The sequence below is a fragment of the Chenopodium album genome, chromosome 23 (genome assembly GCF_948465745.1).
Source record: "Chenopodium album chromosome 23, dcCheAlbu1.1, whole genome shotgun sequence".
Lineage (NCBI taxonomy): Eukaryota > Viridiplantae > Streptophyta > Magnoliopsida > Caryophyllales > Amaranthaceae > Chenopodium > Chenopodium album.
Window position 1 is genome coordinate 23,955,129 of NC_137856.1, and position 15,918 is coordinate 23,971,046.

At 34.3% G+C, this 15,918-nt stretch overlaps 1 long non-coding RNA gene across 4 annotated transcripts; it reads right to left on the bottom strand.

Moving 5' to 3' along the window:
* Positions 1–1,573: 1,573 nt before the first annotated feature.
* LOC145608074 (uncharacterized) lies at positions 1,574–8,066 on the bottom strand. 4 transcript variants are annotated; one of them, XR_014105716.1, is made up of 8 exons: positions 7,742–8,066; positions 7,516–7,621; positions 6,603–6,753; positions 4,522–4,941; positions 3,732–4,090; positions 3,306–3,339; positions 2,825–2,930; positions 1,574–2,055 (listed from the first exon to the last, which is right to left on the bottom strand). It is a non-coding gene; the product is annotated as an uncharacterized LOC145608074 (long non-coding RNA). The 4 variants fall into 4 exon arrangements; XR_014105717.1 differs by lacking the exon at positions 3,306–3,339 and adding an exon at positions 7,293–7,340; XR_014105718.1 differs by lacking the exon at positions 3,306–3,339 and having other exon boundaries at positions 4,551–4,941; positions 7,742–8,061.
* Positions 8,067–15,918: the final 7,852 nt, after the last annotated feature.

Below are 15,918 nucleotides of genomic sequence, written 5' to 3' on the forward strand. Positions count from 1 at the left end.
GCTCAACGCCATCCGTCCGATCTGGTCTGGTCAGGGAATAGGGGCTGGGGGAGGGGAGCTCCGAGCAGAGGAGGGGGAGGGGGAGAGGGAATGGTGGCAGGATGGTGGGGAAGGTGGTGGCTTTTATTTTTTATTTTTTTTTAATTAATTTTAGAATGGGGGTATTTTAGGCATCACAACTTTTTTTTTGCTTAGAATGGTTAACCATGGTTAAGAAATGTCTAATTACTTTGCTTAATGTTACCAATGACTAAACTTTTTAAAATATGGTTCACCAAGGATAATAACTTTTTTTTTATTTTACCACTGAAAAGTTTTATTATTAGAGGTCTACCAAAGAGAATTTCCCAAAATAAAAAGTAAAAAAAAAAAGAAAAAAAAAAGCAAAGCATTAAAGAATCTTTTGCTTTTAATATATACTAGTTGTTGGCCCACGCGCTACGTGCGCGGTCCCCCAATTTGGTGATTTTTGCCTCGGTGATTAATGTATAATTAGTCGTTGTTTATGTGATAATGTAATTGGTCGCATTTTAATTGTTGAATTTCTTTGCTTTTAATATATACTAGTTGTTGGCCCACGCGCTACGTGCGCGGTCCCCCAATTTGGTATTTTTGCCTCGGTGATTTTTAATTATTTTAATTTTGTTTTGGTAACGGAGTCAGGTAATATGATTCATCTTTAATAAAACTCCCTATCTACTATAACATCTCTTCATTCTCTTTAATTTTGTCATTTGAGAAGTATATATATGATGATAAGAGTACATAAATAATGTTTATTTATTAATTAATAATTTATAATCAAAAGTTTTTTGATCAAAATATTTTTATTTTTTGTAAATATCATATTTTAGGAAGGATTTCGAGCTTTTTACGAGCTTTCGAGTCGAGTAATGAGCAACTTGACTCATTAACATTTCGAGCCAATCTCGAGTTCAAGTCAAGCTCACTCAAGTCGAGATTTGACCTCGTTAACATTTCGAGCCAATTTCGAGTTCGAGTCAAGCTCACTCGAGTTGAGTTTTGACCGAGTCAAACTCGAGTAGCTCGCGAGTTGTCTCGTCTCATAAGCACCCCTTTGAATTAGAATCGAATTTAAAAGCTTTGCTTTAAATGAATTAAAATAAATCACTTGGGGCATCAAATGTTAAAAGGAATTTTTAACTCAAGTGGAAAAACTATATACATACAAGATGAATTTGTTAACAAATTTGCATCATCATAAATAATGGCGCGTAATCCCTCAATTTGATGATCTCTAATTGATTATTATCACTTGTTTTTAGGGAGTTATTATCATTTAATTAGCTTATGTTTTATGTTACATTATTTTATCTGTTTACTTATAATTAAGTTATGTGTATTTATAAGTGTGACAATTTTGATTAGCTTTGTTTTATGTTAATCATCGAACATATAATTCTGGATAATGTGAACGGCATTTAATGTGTATATATATATACAATTTTTCTAAACAAATTGATTTAGTAACTTTTAGGATTATACAATACAGTTATGTAGACATAGACTTCATTGTCTAGCTTTCAAAAAAAAAGACTTCATTGTCTATATATTTTAAACAATTAGTCTTGCATAATAAAAGTATTAATTCTGGAATCCTTTCATAATGAAGAATGCACTTCAATTTCAATACGTTAACGAATTTCTTATAGCCATATAGAAGGAAAAAAAAAAGGGGGATAATTCATGAAAAATTGCACATGTCCAAATGCAATTTCTACTTAAGGTGTAAATTATAAGATTTGATAGCAGCACACCCCACAAAAGAGTGAAGAGCCTGAACTCTTTCATATATTCAGAAAATTTTTGAGCTTGAATTTGGTAAAGAGCCTCCTCGATCTCCTCCTCAGTTGCCGTAAAATTAATCAAAGTAGACAAAGAACAAGAAGTATGATCATTCTCATACTCGGCTATAAACCTATCGAAATCAACTGTCCTTACCCCGGGATCAAATCTCATGCCTGAATCATTTACTTTATTTTGTTTCAAAATGTCAGCTAACATGAAGCCAAACTCATCATTCCGATACACCACCTAATTTTATAAAGGAGAAACCCATAATCAGAACAAAATATTTATATTAATGCCCACATTAATTATCTTTAATCAAAATATAAAGTAGCAAAATTCCTACAAAATCAGAAAAGCATAAGCAAATAAATTAGCAGCTCAAAATCCTCGGATATTGTTTGAAGCCACATGTACACACACTGGAATAGACCTAAAAAATTAGTGTTGAGACTTGAGAGTAATAAATCATCTTAAAATACTTCTTATTACTACCATTTCCCTTAAAGGAACTCAAGACTAATCACACAAAGTATTGATTTTAGTGACATCTTTCACAGTGATAAGCTTGTGGTGATCATTTCACTATTGCTGGAAGAAGACAAAGCTAAGAAACTTTTCCTAATTAACATAATTTTAAACTCTAAATAGTCCTCTAAGTGCTTTAAAATGAACATCAAACACAGCAAATTAAAATGAATTTAGTAGCATAAATCCGAATTATAAGGATTATAGATGCAAGCATAATCTCATAATTCCCTTATTTTTTGAGATATATGTTATTATGGACATAGTATGATCTAAGAAAATAATCATAAGGCTGAATTCCCTCTTGATGTATATAATAGCTCCTACATCAACATCAAACATGATCTCTAACTCTCATAATTCAAGTATATGTTGTTCCAATTCCAAAATCAAATACTATGACAAATCAGACAAACATTCAACAAAAATTCTTCTCAATTATAATTTAAATCAGCAAAAGAACTAAAATGAAAGAATATATACATACCTGCAATAGTGGCGTTGTCCCACCTTTGCAACTACCCATTGTAGCAGTTTATGCTGCAAATACAGCCCCTCTCATCTTGCTAGATATAATTTACCACCCTATAAACCTAAATTATTTCATCACATCAGAATCATAATTAAATATTGCTAATCATACTTTCAAATTTTAAAAATAACATCTTTCAGCATCAAATCACATAACTTAAAACCTTAATTCAACATCAATACATCAATAACGATAGCTAAATATTCCTCCCATTACAAAATTTCATTCACAGTATAATTTTACCTTAAATTCCACATCAAATTTTATACATTACAGTAAATTACCACCAGCCAAGTTTTTTTTTAGTGAGGTAATACCACAAATCAAAGTTACAAATACAACTAAACACACTACGGAATAAACATATTAATAGACCTCATATGTCATATCCAATCAAATAAAGATCTAAACAAATAAATAAATTAATAAAAGTTACCTTTTGCAAATATTGTAATGGGCAAATCAAACCCCTAAAAAAAACAGAAATAAAGTCTTTCATTATTGTCAAGAGATCTAATTTCAATCTATACAAAATTATTTTCATGACCCCTAATTATAAGCATAATTCTATAAACAGATTGAATATTGAAAGCCAAGATTAGTGATAGCTTAATAGTCATGGGCAAACCTCAATGATTTTGCAAAAAAAAAAAAAAAAAAAAAAAAAAAAAAAAAAAAATGCAGAGCTTCTAAATACTAATCAGGCAAAGTACCTATATATGATAATATGTTCGGGCTCTTTTTTTTTATTCCAAGAATTGGCATAGAAATCAAGCAGAGCCTCCATGATGAAATATAATAACCCATATAAGAATTGCTTAAGCTTAAGACAACATGTACACAACATCTTCCTCAAACATACCTCATGATACCTTCATCTTATACACATATTTGAATAAATTGTCAATCATTTTGACCTTAGGAGACTGAGTCCTTACTGATGCCTTGTATCGTGAAATCACTGGCCATTCCTTGGAGTCAACAACCTAAAGAGCGTAAAAACAAACATCAGGTAATATGTTAGGAAATTTTCCTTAGTCAATTTTTTGGAAATGACAAGGAAGGGTGACTGTAGAAAGTTTCAGCAGCCATTGATGGCACATCAGAATGCTCCGGTGATCCGTGAGATACATCCATCCCAAGAATTATTGTGGGCATTTTGGAAATCAGAGATATAGAAGAAGTATGCTCAACAGCGAACATGGTGTTCAACCCACCAAGCTGCATAAAGAATAGAAAAATATGAGAAGCCATGCATATTTAATAGAAATAAGACCATTCAGATTATTGAACAGCTGTTTTCTACTTTACACTTTCCACTAAGTATCTTAACACATTAAACCTCAGCCTTGCATTTATCTTCAAAATCAACACATTAAACCTCAACCTTGCATTTATCTCCTAGTAAAATAAACTCTAAGCTCATTATAATGGTTATATAGGTATTGCACCAAAAATAAAAGGTCATATGTAAATTGAGGGACCTATATTATATAGATAAATGGAATACCACTGCGCAAGACTAACAAGTATGCCATCTTAAATACACATTGCGAACAAGACAAGCAAAAGACATTGTTGATTGATGAAACAAAGGGTAAAAAAAAATAAAAACACGCTAGTTTTTACACAGAAATTTGTTAAGACTTTACCAGACTTGCTAGTGAAGAAGTGAATAGACCTGGCAGGCATCTGACAGAGATATAGCCCTTTTTTCAAGCCTTAGTAAGCAACTCAGCAGCTTTAAGATATAATTCTTTTCCTTTTAGATCTTCTGTAACCTAGAGAAGCTATAAAAATATCAAATTGGAGTTACATGATGAGGTTCTGTCTATGGTTGCTGAGGTAGTGCCGGAGGTTCTGTCTATGGTTGCTGAGGTGGTGCCGGAGGTTCTGTCTTTGGTTGTTGAGGTGGAGTCGAAGGTCCTACGGTTCTACCTTTGGTTGCTCTTGTGGAGTCGGAGGTTCTGCCTTTGGTTGCTCAGGTTTTGTAACTTGGTGCCCCCTTTGAACCACCTAAGTATTCTCAATGCTACTCGGGTCTCTGACAAAAGGCTAACCCGACTGAAAGACTGCAATAGGAGGACCAAACACATAAAAACAATAAGCATATAATGAATATCAGACCTTGTTTTAAGTAAAGCTCAACCAATAAAACCTTCCAATCCACCCATCTTCTTCCCCTAACCTAACATGATTAGATTGAATATTGTTTATAGTATAGTTCAGAATCATCCTTGAACTTTGGCCATTACTAACCAGTATCATTACACTCAAAGAAATAATTTCAGCATGAAATTAAGATAACGTGGCCCAATATGCAGCATGATTCCCCCCCCCCCCCCCCCTCTCTCTCTCTCTCTCCCTCTCTCCTCCTACGAATTAAGTAAAGGATTCCCAGTGATTCAGATCCTAATAGTTGGGATAATGAGTCAACACTAACATGCTAAATATATATACGGATTACTGACCTCTATTCACACCTAATCAGATTTTTAACATAACGGAAGCTAGAGAAGTATCAACTGAACAAAGTAAACATCCCTTAGCTCATAAATCATAGAGTAGTAGTCTTTCCACTTTCCTGCACTTATTTAAATTACCCCACTTCATCCTGAATAAAGAACCCTTCCCGTTGTTATTCTCACTACTTATAAGACCTCAATTGATATACAATAACGATTCGATAACTTCACATTCATTCTATTCAATATTGAATTGCTTAACGCTTCCCCCAATAATCCCCATGCCTATTACAATTCATGTTGCTCGTCAAGATATTACTGATTAACTAATCTTTAGATATACTACATGCATCACAATTAAAGAGGAAATATACAAAGTGCATAGATGAGTGATTATCAGAAGAATATTCGATTTCAACTGATCAAATAGAAGCCAAACCTGAAAATATACAAAATAAATCATTTCCACTTATTTGGGATAATCTAAAGACCACGTATAATGGTAGAAGATATAGGAATCTGCAGTATCACACTATCACATGCTCATATTCTTAAGCCTTAATAGTCACTTAGATAAAGCAGACAATCAAAACCTATATTTAGAACAATGCACCTAAGGTTCCAATGTAGCTAAATATAAAAAACTAACATCTCATTCAAATCAAGAGATCAATCAAGTAAATGTTTCATCAAAGGCAAAAAGAGGATTCGTCCAGCTTGAGTATATTATTAACTAATTACCAAGATAGAGAAGTCATGCCTTGACAGAGCTCGTCAAGGGGAGAATGGCTAACATTGCTCTTGACAAAATTCAGTTCTTCCTGTGTGCATCCAAAGACTGATGCTAAGTGATCCTCACTCTCAGACTAGATTCAATAATATTAACTTTGACATTATTCTAGTGTTCATGCTAGGTGATCCTCACAGCATATATTTGCTGGGTGGTTTAGTCTTGCTGAATTTGAGGTCAGTGACGGCAACATTTTAAGGTTACCACACACATTTATAATTCTATGCTAGGTTAGTTTGATAATACTTTCAAATTTCAAATTCTGAAGCAGCACAACTATATAAGTTTCCTCAACAGTGTACAAGAATTTGTTTTCTGTAGATTATGGTTTAGGGTACGGTGTACGTCTGAACTATGAAGTATGAGCAGTGCTGTCTATTTATCAAATGAAAATTAAATCCTATGAATAATTCCAATTTATTAAACTAAAATAAAACAAATAATCAATTTATTTGCAAAAAAATACAGAAAATCTCACCCATATCCATGCTCATAATAAGGTAAATTAAAGGAAGGGTTTCAACACCATCGAAAACCCAAGCATCCTTTTCTTCGCCGCAAACATTAGCGGACTTCGCGGATTCCAACTCATCTCCGGCGACAACTTCCGAATTCAAAAGTAACGGTCACTGGTTAAAAAAAACAACAATAGATTAGAGAATCATCTAATTAAACACAACAAAAATCTAAAGAGAAAGAACCTAGATAATCAAGTTTCGGGTTATAATGAGAGAAATATACACACACACTGAATTTTACTATGCAACCTATCAAAACATACTCCCACATGTATAATACCAAGCATTTGATTTCACACGACCAGTAGCTATTCATACAAATACACATGGCCTAAAACTTCAACCCATAAGCTGTACACTTGAAATTAAACAGGAGAAATGTTATAGCAGACAATAAATGAAATATATGAGAGGTCTGCAATATCAAAATTCATGGTTTTATCATCCATTGCTGTACAAACTTGTAAACCACACGATGCTATCAGCATCACATTGGAAAGAAGAGTCAACAATCTAGTTCTGCTTGTTGGCTAGTTTAAGGCATTCGTTTCAAATTTAAAGTTATCAGAAATAAAAAAAAGTTATCCTCATATTTGGTAAAAAAAAAAAAAAAATCAAATTTAATTATGAACATTCAGTTTTCATAATACACTGTGAATACACTGTGAGCCTTGCTTGAGGTATCACCAAGTCTCGATCTGCAGCAAAAAAGAAAAATGCAGCACAATGACACACCACACAAACCCACATAAATCAAATTATATCAATCTAGCTAGACTTGTGTGGGTTTGTGTGGTGTGTCATTTAGATTGATATAATTTGATTTCTGATAAATTATTCTGATATGAAATCAAACAAATGAGGGAAGGCTACCTATAGGAACAGCAAGAAATGTGGGTCTTGCGAATTAGCGACCCAGCGAAAATTGAAGGACAACCCGAACCCGATCAATAATTGTCGATGAGCACCATCAATTAATCTGAAGAAAACAACAAAGATTAGAAATACTGATGAAGAATGAACAAGAAAGAACTAAAAAAATCAACATTAATTATTTAAAAATTAAGGATTTAAACAAATAAAAAAAAAAAGCAATTACCTTCCCTAAATCAGCATTCCGCCTCGGTGAGACTCGCAAGTAAAATCGGCTTACCTCTGAGAAGTGAAAACTCAAAGTAGGCTTCAATTGAGAACTCAGAGTGCGCTTCAATGGAGGAAAGAGAGAGAGAGAAATTTGAGGATGCTTAGGAGAAGAGTGAGGATGAGAGGAGCAAAAGCAAGAGAGAGAAATGGACAACCCGAAAAGACCAAAATAGCCCTGTCAATCTGGTCAATCAAGGAAGGGTGCTAAGGGCAGGGGAGGTCAGAGACGTCAATCTCTTGTTCATAAGGAACAGTAAATGTGAAACAGTAAGGATGGTTGGGGCTTTTACGAGGGTTATATATAACAATTATAACGTGAGTATCTAAGTGAGGTTTACGTTAATTCACCTTAAACTTTTTTTTCTCCTCAATTATTTTGTAGCACCGTTTCTATGACATGTTTATACCTTTCAACTCTATAGACATAGCCTTAGAAGACATAGAAGTTCGAGAGTATCTTACCTCCGAATTAACAGGCGTTGACGGACTACGCCAATATAATCATTGACGTGAAAAAGAGGCTATTACATCAATCGGCATACACTCGTAATAGTCATTGGTTATTCTTACTTCGAAAGTAAGTTAATTTTACATTTAAAAATTTTATTTATTTATTTTTAATGTTTTAACGCATATAGTTCGTATAATATAAGTCATTGATAATATATATCGCTGTTTTTTTTTTTTTTTGGAAGTGTTGGTTGTCTGGTTTAGGCTCATGTAACCCCATATTATTATCGGGGTACTAGCCTCCTCTGCACCCATATTCTATTTCGACATAGAAAAGTCATGGGCGTATTTATACTATTTAGTATTTAGCCGTGATTACAAGGTATGTAACACAATGTTTATTATGTTTTCTTCTTGACAAATAATACTGATTATATTGATGGGTAATACAATATAGTATAACTTTTTTTTTGTAAATTTTCAATGAAAAGTGTTACGAGCGGATCGGAAAATCATGAGACATGCATTATCAACAACATCAATTTACAAAGAGTCAGCGGATCGAGCAAAGTTGGGATTAATCATGACAATTTTTCCTATTATATATTATACACTATATATTATATATTATATATTGCACATATACATACATACAAATATATATGTGTGTTTCATTTAGACTTTATTTAATCTACAATTTTGTATTATTCGTTTTAAACTTTTAATAAACTTAAAACTGGACAAATTTGTATTTTCTTTTGTGCAGTACGTTATTGTTTGTTGAGGAGTTTAAATCAACCTTAGTTAATATTTTCTCATATGCCGTACAATTTAACAGATGTTTTAACGGCCGAATCAATTCGATTTGCGATAAGTAGTACGAACCGCCGATGATGGACATTTTAGAAGGTATAGCTTGTTCCGTCACTAGGGGATCACCATGCCTTAACGCAAACATTCTTATGGATTTCAACTCGACCGGAAATCTATTCGATCCAAATACATCAAAGGCGTGAAACTAGAAGGTAAGATAATGTAAATGTACTATTCTCAATTTTTTATTTTCAATTTTTATACACTTATATATGAAGAGAGGAGTAAATATATTGCATGCATGTCCCAATTATAACCAATTTAGGGTACCATGATTTTTTGCTCACCCCTAGCAATATGATACAGGAGAAATAAGAAGAAAAGATATTTTAGTTGGTTTTAGTGGGTAATTCTACTATTAGCAAAGTTGTTATTTTAATCTTTTGTCCTTTTGTGATTAGAGAGAATCTTTCTGTTAGAGGTCATACCTTATTAATGCACCTTAGGTTGTAATTGAAGATTTATGAAATGAATTACAATTTTCCTCTCTAATCTTCTATTTCTCTCTCTACTCTTCTCTCTCCTTTCCGTTACTCCTCTATTCTATTTCTTCTTCGTTTCTTTTGTTTTCCCTCAAATCCTCTGTATTTCTGGGTTGTTAATCTCATCAGATTTCCACTCTTATCAGTGGTATTCAGAGCCAACCGCTGCCCTCCTCGTCTGTCCGACTGTCCTTCTCTTCCATGGCGGAGCATTGTGGGATTCTTCGGGTTGACGAACGTTGTCAATATTTGATGAAAAAGATTGATGATCGGAACACGAGGTATGGTGAATTGATGACTTTGATGCGTTCTATCCTAGCTGATATGCGCAATTGCTCGGATTCTTCACCTAATTCGGCTCCTCAATCTTCGATTCATGATGTCGAATCACCTCCTAACGTGACCTTAGGTATGAAACCCGAACTCCAAATCCCTAAATTTGATGGTTCTAATCCTAGATTATGGATTAAGAAATGTTGCAAATATTTTACTCTCTATAAGATTCCAGATTATCAGAAGGTTATTTTGGCTTCCCTTAATATGATTGATAGAGCTACAAATTGGGTTTCTAGTTATTTGTCTATTCGTGCTATTGTAGATTGGAACAATTTTATTATTGATGTGTGTAGGGAATATTTCAAGCATTATGATCCCAAACTTGAACCCCACTGTGATCATACATTTAAGTATGGCGGCATTCTAAAGGGAAAGAAAAGAGAGCAAAAGAGTCGCCAACAAGTTTTAGGAACTTGTAAACCCAAAAGACAATCCAAAAGGACCATCAACTCCATAAGTCTTGAACCAAACAGGGTTCGGGGATGAGGGTACGAATCCAATCTACAAAAGAAAGGACCCGCCCTATAAAATAGGCCTCTACTTTGTTCTGCTCGTATTCATGTGCGCTTTTCGAATAACATACAAACATTATATTAAACCTAACCTGTTTATCTATGTTGGTTGAATATTAATGCACAAATAAATCTATTATTGGCGATCACTTGAATTAAAATCACATTAGCCTAAAACCAAATTATTAATTATCTTATTAAGCGTGATTTCAAGTACAAATTCCCTTTAACAAGCATAAAAGGTGTGATCAAGCAATAACAATGAATAAATAATATCAAGCAACATAATAATAAACAATAATCATAATAACAATGATAATAACATGATAAGGCATAATAAAGCTTAATAATAATAGCAAGATCCTAGGCATGATACTAACAAGATTAATAACAAATCCTAACATGTCACTAAGCAATAAAGATCAAAGCTTTAAACCTAACATGGCACTAACATGAGATTATAATATTAGAAATAGATAAAGGCATCCTAAACATGACCTAGAAAGCATAAAGAACATCCTAACATGATACTAGGAATTAAATACAATGATAAACATGCTTTCTACATTGAAAGAGAGTAATAAGATTACATTCTTTGAAGCCTCGTACCTTTTTCTAATAACAAAATACACGAGTTAGTAAACTTCAATGAAAATAATAAAATCAAAGAATTAAATTAAATAAATTGAAAGAAAGAGTTAAAAAGTTTAGACTGGATTTGGGACCAAACCCTCAGAAAATATTAAACCTTGCACGTCTAGGGCGAAGGCAACTTCGAACTTGGCTAGGTGATTCTAAGTCTTGTGAATGCGGTATATTTTTTTTGTAAAAAGGTTGGTTTAGAAAGAGAGAGAGAGAAAGAATAAGAATTAAGTAATTCTTTATGAGAGTTGATGGAGAGAATTGATTGTTGATGAATAAAAACGGAGGTTTGAGACCCTATTTATAAGAAAATAGTTCGGAAAATCATAGAATTTGATAAGGAATAAAACTCCACTCTATCGCCAGAAAACTAGACCTGTCGCCAGAAATTTATCTTGTCGAGAGGCGACAGGCTTGTCGTTTCGCGACAAGACAGTTTTTTGCGGATTTTGTTTTTATCATATCTTTTGATCTAGAAGTCCAAATAAGTCATATAATATGTCTTTGGAAATCTCTTGAAGTCTACTTTCTAATGAAATTGGAATCAGATTAAAATCTTTTGTAAATAAAAAGATATGGCCGAAATAGTAAAAGGGTGTCAGTTTTGGATAGAGTTTCGTATATCTTTAATATCTTTTTCGTTATAGCTCGGAATTAATATTATAATATATCATTGGAAAGATAATTTAAAGATCTATCCAACCATATAAAATTTGGATAAATTATATGAGGCACAAAAATAATATCTGACTATTTTTGAACATCTTTAAATCCGAATAGAATTAGGAAAGTTTTAAAAAAGGAAAGTTTATATTTAAATCAAATTCTATGATCTTATCTTTTCAAAAAGGATAATTAAGATATTTTAGAAACTTATAGAATATTCTAATCAATCCTAATTAGTTTAGGAATAGGATTAAACCTTTGGACCCTCCTCATGATCATTGGGTCGTAGGTAAAATCCGATTTGGGCCCAGTTTAGTATTTTGGCCATAACTTCCTCATTATTCATCGGAATTGGGCTTATAATATATCGTTATACAGGTCTTTTAAAGTCCCATCCAACTACACCATTATTGGACCCTTATCATGGACCAAAGTAAACTGGATTGGACGTTTTCATAAAATAGAGTGGGTTTTCGAAAACAGAAAGAAAGATTTTTAATAAAAACTAACCGCAACACTTGACTTTTCACACTTTCACCTCATTCAATTATGGTTCGACGTGAAAGGTATTCATCACTGGGTTTGGTTTTGGGGAGACACAACTGGGTGTCTACAATGTGCACGACAGGTTTCAAGATTTTACTATGGTTGAGGATTTTAATAAACTTCAACAGGCTAGTAATATTGAGTCCTACATTGATGAATTTGAGAACGTTGATAAATTCACACACCTTGATTCTGATTTTGATGATAAATTTAATCTGGTTGTAGTTGAGAAAATTGAGAGAGTGAAACAACTTGATTCCATTATGAATGATTGTGTTGATAATTCTGGGAAATTGCAGTCTGTAATGTTGACTAGCAATGTTTCACTTGATACTCAAATTTTTGGGTATTTTATGGGAGGGGTGAAGTCGGTGGTGTCACCAGATATACAGGATGTGATGCTACCTGCTAGTCCAACTTCAATTGAATTTACAAAACCACATAAGCAATTTCTAAACCCTTTGAATGCCTTTGAACCTGATATAGCTAATTCTTCTCGGACTACACCTAAACCAAACCCACACTCTTGATGTCTTACTCTAAGGCACCCCTGCTACCTACCCCTACTATACACCCTACCAAATTTCCCATGACCAGAACACTGCTAGTAGGTTTCTCTAAGTCAGTAGGGAGGAGTCTTGTTGCAGATTTCAATAGAAGGATGTTTGGGAAAGAGTTATTGGTTGCTACTCTTAAGTCTCGGTTGGTATTTGCTCACCCTCGACTTGAGGCTATTAGACACAGGTCTGAACGAGTTTTTCGAGTTGGGGAGGGTATGTGGTTGAAATTCTTACAGAAACTAGACGGCTTCTATGCTTCTCTTGTTGTCAACACTTTTTGGAATAATTACCTGCTTGTGTATTCTCTTCTGATGGCTGGGGATTGGCCACAAAGTTCATCTGTGTATTTTCTATACACTACCTATGGTCTTGGTAAGAAAGTGATTGGTGCACTACACAGCTGTTGCTGCTGCTGCTGCTGCTGGTTGGTGCAGCGAGGGGAAGCGTGTGCAGCGTGGCAGTCTTGTGCAAGCAGCTTGCTCGGGCTAGTGCTTGGTACGAGGCTTGCTACTTGTGCTTGTGCTAGCTCGGAGCTTGGGCAGGAAGATGTGCTTGGCCAAGCAAAATGGCTTGACCAAGACAGAAATTTAGCCTTCAAATTCTTTGTATAAAATTTGCAATTGCTTGGACAAACATATGAACTTGCCCAAGCTACTACGCTTTGCCCAAGCCACTATGCCTTGAGTTCTAACTTGAGTTGCTTGTACTCTAGCTTCCCGTACTCGGTTTTGTTGACTTCCGAAACTCGTGTAAGGCTTCTCCTCGACATTTGAGCCTCGGGAAATCCCGACACACCTACAAAACAAGCCAAACAAACCGGAAAGCGAGAGAATATTAAAGTAATGCGTAAAATAATAAGAAAACCGTTAAGAGCACGCATTTCTCTAAAATAATACAAAAGCACACAAATCAAGCTTTATTAAGTAAAAACACGAAATAAAAGGCTAAAAACATGCATAAAACTACGAAGAAACCTACCATATGAGTGCCATAAATGGCACGTATCAATTGGACAGCTCCCTATTGCTGAGTTTGGATCTTCCTTATTGTTTGGGATTGTTGTGGGATATCTGACTGACAATCAGGGTAGGAAGAGGGCATATGCGACTTATTTCTTCACCTACATCTTGAGTTGCATCACCATACACTCTTCTCAATACAATGTCCTGATGCTAGGACAAATACTAGGTGGTATCGTCACATCCCTACTATTTTCTGGAAGTGAGGCATGGCTGGTGGTAGTTATAGAGGGGCTTGATAAACCTATATTGGTAATGAAGAAAAGAGAAATGGCTTTACTAACAATGGCACCAGAATATGCCCTTGGCTATGTGGAATTAAGGCAGAACTTGGATGTCGTTCCTCCCATTTTTACAATGTTTAATGATGTTGAATTGGTTTTATTTGAAAAAGAAAAGGAGACATGGGATTCGAATGATGCAATAGGCAAAAGGAAGGAAGAAGTAAATGCATTATTCAAGGCAGGCCACTATGTTAGAACATCAAAGAGATATGTGAAGGCTGTCAAATCAAATAATGCAGCCTGTATGCCGAAGTTGACAGACTATGAGCAAGCAGAGAAACTTTGCTCCAAGGTGTTGGATATCAAAAGCATGAATGTCGTAGCACTCTATAGAAGAGCTCAGGCATATTTACAGTTAGCAGATCTTGAGTGGGCAGATTTGGTTGTTATGACAGGCTACGAGGTCCTTTACATTTTTAATAATTATGTGTTCAGTGCTGCTGTTGGTATTGCTTCTGCTGAGAAGTTTGTGTGGCTGGGGAGAAGGCAATCCTTGTTTGATGCATTCTTGTTGCTCTCAATGTTGGGATGCTTCCTTGCATCACATTTGCTAGGCCGTTCTGCCAAAGGCTTCATTAAGCTCCGTGATTTCTGTGTATTTGAGGTTTGTGTGGGGTTCTTCTGGCCATCAATTATGAAGTTGATGCTCAATTTCGTTGCTATTATTTTCTCTAGACTTGAGGACAAGTCTTTTTGAAGGGGAAGGGTATGATACAGGAGAAATAAGAAGAAAAGATATTTTAGTTGGTTTTAGTGGGTAACTCTACTAATTAGCAAAGTTGTTATTTTAATCTTTTGTCCTTTTGTGATTAGAGAGAATCTTTCTGTTAGAGGTCATACCTTATTAATGCACCTTAGGTTGTAATTGAAGATTTATGAAATGAATTACAATTTTCCTCTCTAATCTTCTCTTTCTCTCTCTACTCTTCTCTCTCCTTTCCGTTACTCCTCTATTCAATTTCTTCTTCGTTTCTTCTGTTTTCCCTCAAATCCTCTGTATTTCTGGGTTGTTAATCTCATCAGATTTCCACCCTTATCACAATAACCTTTGCCATTTCCCTATGCTATAAAACATACAACATCTACATCAACCCATGAACATCATAAACCAATTACAACCCTCCTCCCCACTCCCTCTACATTATGTACCCTCCTCCTTTACCTCCTTTTTTTGGTAACCCTTCTAATAATAAGAAGAAGAAATCTCATCAGTCGTCTATTAAGTTTAAAACTACAACCTCTGACTTAAATCCTAGCCATCCAAATCCCACTTTCGTGGAATGGCTTAACTCAACCCAAACCCAAACCCAAACCCAAAATCATCAAAATATAATCAACGACTATGATGAAGGTATTAAAACTTTCGTTTTAGAAGTTTTGGTGGTAAAAATCAATTTTTTGAATTTTTTTGGTGATAAAAGTCAAAAAAAGTTACATTAAATGTTTATTTTATAAAATAAGGGATCACTTGGGATCAGCTTCAGATTTGCGATTTGTCAAAGATGGAACAAATTCGAATTTGAGAAATGTCTAGATCCATTGTCCACCAGGAATAACCTAGATCCAATTTGCAAGTCCAAATTCTATAAAAATGGATTTGGATCTATAGGCCCCAAGCCATTTCTACATCATACCAACAAATTGTTCCAATCTATCCAAATGACCAAACACAATGATTAATTAACCAAACCCAAATCCAACCCCATTCAATTGATTCAAATCCTTATCCCAAAAAAAAAATTAAAAAATAAATAAAAAATAAA